The following is a 5,672-nucleotide window of genomic DNA, read 5'->3' on the forward strand; positions in this document are numbered from 1 at the left end:
CAGTAGAGACGTTCAAAATGATGAGGGGTTTTGATCATGTAGAGAGGATGAAATTATTGTAGCCGGCAGAAGGGTCAGCAACTGGGGGCACTGATGTAACATAATTGGCTAAAGATCTGAGGGGAAATTAGGATTAATTTGTGTACTGTTATGATCTGGAATGCACGGGCTCAAGGGACGGTGGAGGCAGAAACAAATGGTAATTGTTCAACAGTTGAAAAGATGTAAGAATGGAAAATGGTGGGGTGGTGCAGCAGTTAGCACTGCTGCCTCACAATGCCAGGGACTCGGGTTCGATTCTAGTCTCGGGCGACTGTCTGTGGAGTTTGCCCATCCTTCCCACAATCACAAAGATGTGCAGGTTAGGTGAATTGGTTTAGGTGCATTAGTTAAGGGGAATGGGTCTGGGTAGGTTACTCTTCGGAGGGTCACGCTGTAGGGAATCTAATCTAAAAAGGAATTTTGTAGTTAGTGGGACTAATTCAACAGCTCTTTCAAAAAGTACAAATGAACTGAATGACCTCCTCAAACCCTAAGATCATTCCCCATGTATATTACAGAACTGCTGTCACTGGTGAAGGAAAGGGAGGGTAAAGAGGAGGAAAATAAAGCAAGATAGAGACACACCTGTATGTGCCCCCACCCCCGTGTCTCAGTGCACGCTAAATTCCAGTAATAATGTCCCTGTATGATTGGAACTGCTCAGCAGAGAGCAAGCGATTGAAAATTGCCAGGACGATGGCAGCTCCAAGCTTGGGTTTTTGTGTGTTTAAATACTGATGAATTATGTCCAAGTCAGGAGCATTCCACTGGCTCGCTTATTACATTGAAAATAGAGCATCGTGTTAAAAGTTGCGGTTAAACAGAATAGATGCCTTATTATGGCTTGTGAATATTTATATTTCTATATACAAGCTACAATAAGACCACTATGATTACTCGCATTTTCTAAATGGGGGTGCAATACATGTATATAACTATATATCAACACACAGATACATAGATACTCAAATAAATAAATGCCAGCCACCCAGTGCGTGCGGGTGCACAGAACTGCTGTGAATTAAAACTCACGGAATTTTAAATTCGGAGTTTGAAATTCTGTACCAGGCGCAGGAGGCGGGTGAGGGGGGTGGGGGAAGATTATGGACAGTTCATGTTGTGGTCCCAGACCGGGCGATGTGTTGCTGGGTCGGAAGCGATTCAACAGGAGGCACTAGTCTGTTATCCCAGCCACTGGAGATAGTCAGTTAAAAATCCAAGGACTAAAATCAGCAACCTGATACTGTGCTATAAAATAACATTTTACTGACCAGCCCCTCCCCCCTCCTCCGCGCACACTTAGAAATCACGAATTTGATACTTAATTACATCTTCGAAAGTATTATTTTTCTTTGCCCCGTTTGAGCCCTGCTTCATTTCCCAGATGTTTATATTCGGATATCCAATGGATATCTCCTCAGCTGCTAAATCCTCCGAAAAATGCACACTGTGGACAGCTATTTCAATTTAATTGTACCCTTATATCATTTGTTGTATTACCTTTAACTGCGCAGTGGTAGAATGTGGGGTCACTTTCGGGTGGGGGGTGGGGAAGAGGTGGTATGCGGTTCTGGTCAGTTTCCTTGAAATGAGGAGGGGTGGGGGCGCGGTGGCGGCGGATGTTGTGGTCAGTTTCCTTGTGCTGAACAGCGTTTTGATCAGTTTCCCTAAAGGGGAATGGAAGGGGTTTATGGTCAGATTCCGGGGCTCGGGGAGCTGTTATGGTCCGCTTTCTTGAGGGGGTGGGGTTGGATGGTGTGGTCAGTTTCCGAGGGCGTGGGGGTAGGGAGAAGCAATTGTGGTCAGTTTCATGCGGACGGGAAAGGGGTCACTTGCTCTGGAGGGGGAGGAGGTGGAGGTTGTGGTCAGTTTCCTGAAAAGGGGAGGGAGGGGGTTGTAGTCAATTCTCCTTGGGGCGAGAGGTGGGAGTGCTGTTGTGGTCAGTTTTGTTTGTGGGAGGGGGTGGAAAGGGTGTTGTGGTCAGTTTTGTTTGTGGGAGGGGGTGGAAAGGGTGTCATGGTCAGTTTTGTTTGTGGGAGGGTGTGGAAAGGGTGTTGTGGTCAGTTTTGTTTGTGGGAGGGGGTGGAAATGGTGTTGTGGTCAGTTTTGTTTGTGGGAGGGGGTGGAAATGGTGTTGTGGTCAGTTTTGTTTATGGGGGTGGAAAGGATGTTGTGGTCAGTTTCGTTTGTGGGGGTGGAAAGGGTGTTGTGGTTAGTTTTGTTTGTGGGAGGGGGTGGAAAGGTTGTTGTGGTCAGTTTTATGTAGGAGATGGGTGGAAAGGGTGTTGTGGTTAGTTTTGTTTGTGGGAGGGGGTGGAAAGGGTGTTGTGGTCAGTTTTGTTTGTGGGGGGGTGGAAAGGGTGTTGTGGTCAGTTTTGTTTGTGGGAGGGGGTGGAAAGGGTATCGTGGTCAGTTTTTTGTGGGAGAGGGGTGGAAAGGGTATTGTGGTCAGTTTTGTTTCTGGGAGGGGGTGGAAAGGGTGTTGTGGTCAGTTTTGTTTGTGGGAGAGTGTGGAAAGGATGTTGTGGTCAGTTTTGTTTCTGGGAGGGTGTGGAAAGGGTGTTGTGGTCAGTTTTGTCGTGGGAGGGGGTGGAAAGGACGTTGTGGCCAGTTTTGTTTGTGGGAGGTGGAAAGGATGTTGTGGTCAGTTTTGTTTGTGGGAGAGGGGTGGAAATGGTGTTGTGGTCAGTTTTGTTTGTGGGGGGTGGAAAGGATGTTGTGGTCAGTTTTGTTTGTGGGGGGTGGAAAGGATGTTGTGGTCAGTTTTGTTTGTGGGAGAGGGGTGGAAATGGTGTTGTAGTCAGTTTTGTTTGTAGAGGGGAGTGGAAATGGTGTTGTGGTCAGTTTTGTTTGCGGGAAGGTGTGGAAAGGGTATTGTGGTCAGTTTTGTTTGTAGAGGGGAGTGGAAATGGTGTTGTGGTCAGTTTTGTTTGTGGGAGGGTGTGGAAAGGATGTTGTGGTCAGTTTTGTTTGTGGGAGAGGCGTGGAAATGGTGTTGTGGTCAGTTTTGTTTGTGGGGGGTGGAAAGGATGTTGTGGTCAGTTTTGTTTGTAGAGGGGAGTGGAAATGGTGTAATGGTCAGCTTTGCTTATGGGAAAGGGGTGGAAAGGGTATCGTGGTCAGTTTTGTTTGTGGGGGTGGAAAGGATGTTGTGGTCAGTTTTGTTTGTAGAGGGGAGTGGAAATGGTGTTGTGGTCAGTTTTGTTGTGGGAGGGGATGGAAAGGGTGTTGTGGTCAGTTTTGTTTGTAGGAGTGGGTGGAAAGGGTGTTGTGGTCAGTTTAGATTGTGGGAGGGGGTGGAAAGGGTGTAATGGTCAGCTTTGTTTGTGGGAAGGGGGTGGAAAGGGTGTAGTGGTCAGTTTTGTTTGTGGGGGGTGGAAAGGATGTTGTGGTCAGGTTTGTTTGTAGAGGGGGTGGAAATGGTGTTGTGGTCAGTTTTGTTTGTGGGAGGGGGTGGAAAGGGTGTTGTGGTCAGTTTTGTTTGTCGGGGGTGGAAAGGGTGTTGTGATCAGTTTTGTTTGTCGGGGGGTGGAAAGGGTGTTGTGATCAGTTTTGTTTGTCGGGGGGTGGAAAGGGTGTTGTGATCAGTTTTGTTTGTCGGGGGGTGGAAAGGGTGTTGTGATCAGTTTTGTTTGTCGGGGGGTGGAAAGGGTGTTGTGATCAGTTTTGTTGTGGGAAAGGGATGGAAAGGGTATCGTGGTCAGTTTTGTTTGTGGGGGTGGAAAGGATGTTGTGGTCAGTTTTGTTTGTAGAGGGGGGTGGAAATGGTGTTGTGGTCAGTTTTGTTTGTGGGAGTGGGTGGAAACGGTGTTGTGGTCAGTTTTCCTTGTGGGAGGGGATGGAAAGGGTGTAGTGGTCAGCTTTGTTTGTGGGAGGGTGTGGAAAGGGTGTAGTGGTCAGTTTTGTTTGTGGGAGGGTGTGGAAAGGGTGTTGTGGTCAGTTTTGTTTGTAGGGGGGTGGAAATGGTGTTGTGGTCAGTTTTGTTGTGGGAGGGGTTGGAAAGGGTGTAGTGGTCAGTTTTGTTTGTGGGAGGGTGTGGAAAGGGTGTTGTGGTCAGTTTTGTTTGTGGGAGGGGGTGGAAAGGGTGTTGTGATCAGTTTTGTTGTGGGAAAGGGGTGGAAAGGATGTTGTGGTCAGTTTTGTTTGTGACAGAGGGGTGGTAAGGGTGTTGTGGTGAGTTTTTCTCGCGGAGAGGGGGAGGTATGTGCTGTTGTTGTACGTTCCCTGAGCTGAGCGGGGTAGCTATGCTCGGTTTTTGTAGTGATGATTAAGGGAAGGGGGAGGGCGGACTCGGTGCTCGGAAGTTATCAGAACAGAACTCCGGAGAGGAGGGTGTTAATTCTCCGGGTGGCGTTGTCAGTTTTACCGGGGAAGGGGGAGTGGAGAGAGGGTGGTCAGTCAGTTCTTTTTCTGGCTCCCAGTAGTCTGTTTGTAATTACATGGGGAGAGAGAATGAAGCGTTTGTTTCCCTGGATTCTCGGCCTGGCTGGAGTGACTCTCAGGGTCCGTCCTGAAACCGCACAATTCCAATTCCTGCTATTGTCCAGCCCTGGCACCCGCAGGAAATGGAGGAGCCGATAAGGCTTGACCTACAGAGAGTGGTCACTGGTCGGAACCTTTAAATATCCCACTGCTCTAACGAGCACAGTGTAGAGGCAAAATGAACCTTTTGGTTGTCGATATGGCCAGCTGATTGGCATTATTTCGATCGCTTTGTGTATTGATGTGAACACCAATCCGTGTTTAATAATAATGGCCATTAAATCCCTCATCTGTAACGGGGTAAATTCCCCAGATAACACCAGGACCCCTTAGTTTAATCGACCTGTGGACATTTCACCGATCAATGCCCAGGAGGGATTTTTAGACAGTATCTTAATTCAAAAGAAAAATCCTTCCGTTTTTTAAACATTCGTGGCACCGAAATGAACAGAGATATCTCGGCGCCAATACGTCTGGTTAAACTTGTAAGTTTTAAACTCAAAAGACACTGCTTTGACTCCCGTGTCCTTCGCGACATTAACATGACAATGCCTTTCCCACCGCTTTACTTCGAGGTCAGAGTACAAGCTGTCGTTATTTCAGTTCGCCTCGTTTCTTTCCCCTTGCCCATCATGATTTCTTCCGGCGAGATGTTTATTTCTGTAGGTTTTATACACACGAGATGCTAATCGATTTTGCTCATCTTGCTAAGTGACCCGAGTGTGTCCGGGTTATTTAAGGCATTGCCCCCCCCCCCCCCCCCCCATAGCCTGGAGCTGGGTTTTAGGGTTAGGCTAAACCCCATTCCAACTCTTCTTCACCAGCCAGGTCATATCCACCAACTCAACTCATTTTGTACAGTAAAGACACCGAATGACTCAACTTCGAGCACAAGTTAAATCCTTCACCATTCTACTCCTGCAGTAGTGGTGGGTTACAGTAAATTGTTCCTTTCAGGAGAAATGTAAATGTTTTTTTAATGGGGGATTTTACCCAGATATAATATGCTTAACGCAATCATCTCGTCTGAACTTTACGCAATAAAATTGTCTACGACCTTTTCGGACAATATAGTCCTCAAAGATTTCCGAGCACTTCCATTGTTTGGCAAAGTCGAATCGGTCTCCCACACACAGTCCACCCCACAC

The sequence above is a fragment of the Chiloscyllium plagiosum genome, unplaced genomic scaffold (genome assembly GCF_037043375.1).
Source record: "Chiloscyllium plagiosum isolate Xiang-an unplaced genomic scaffold, Cpla_swu_hap1 HiC_scaffold_30, whole genome shotgun sequence".
NCBI lineage: Eukaryota > Metazoa > Chordata > Chondrichthyes > Orectolobiformes > Hemiscylliidae > Chiloscyllium > Chiloscyllium plagiosum.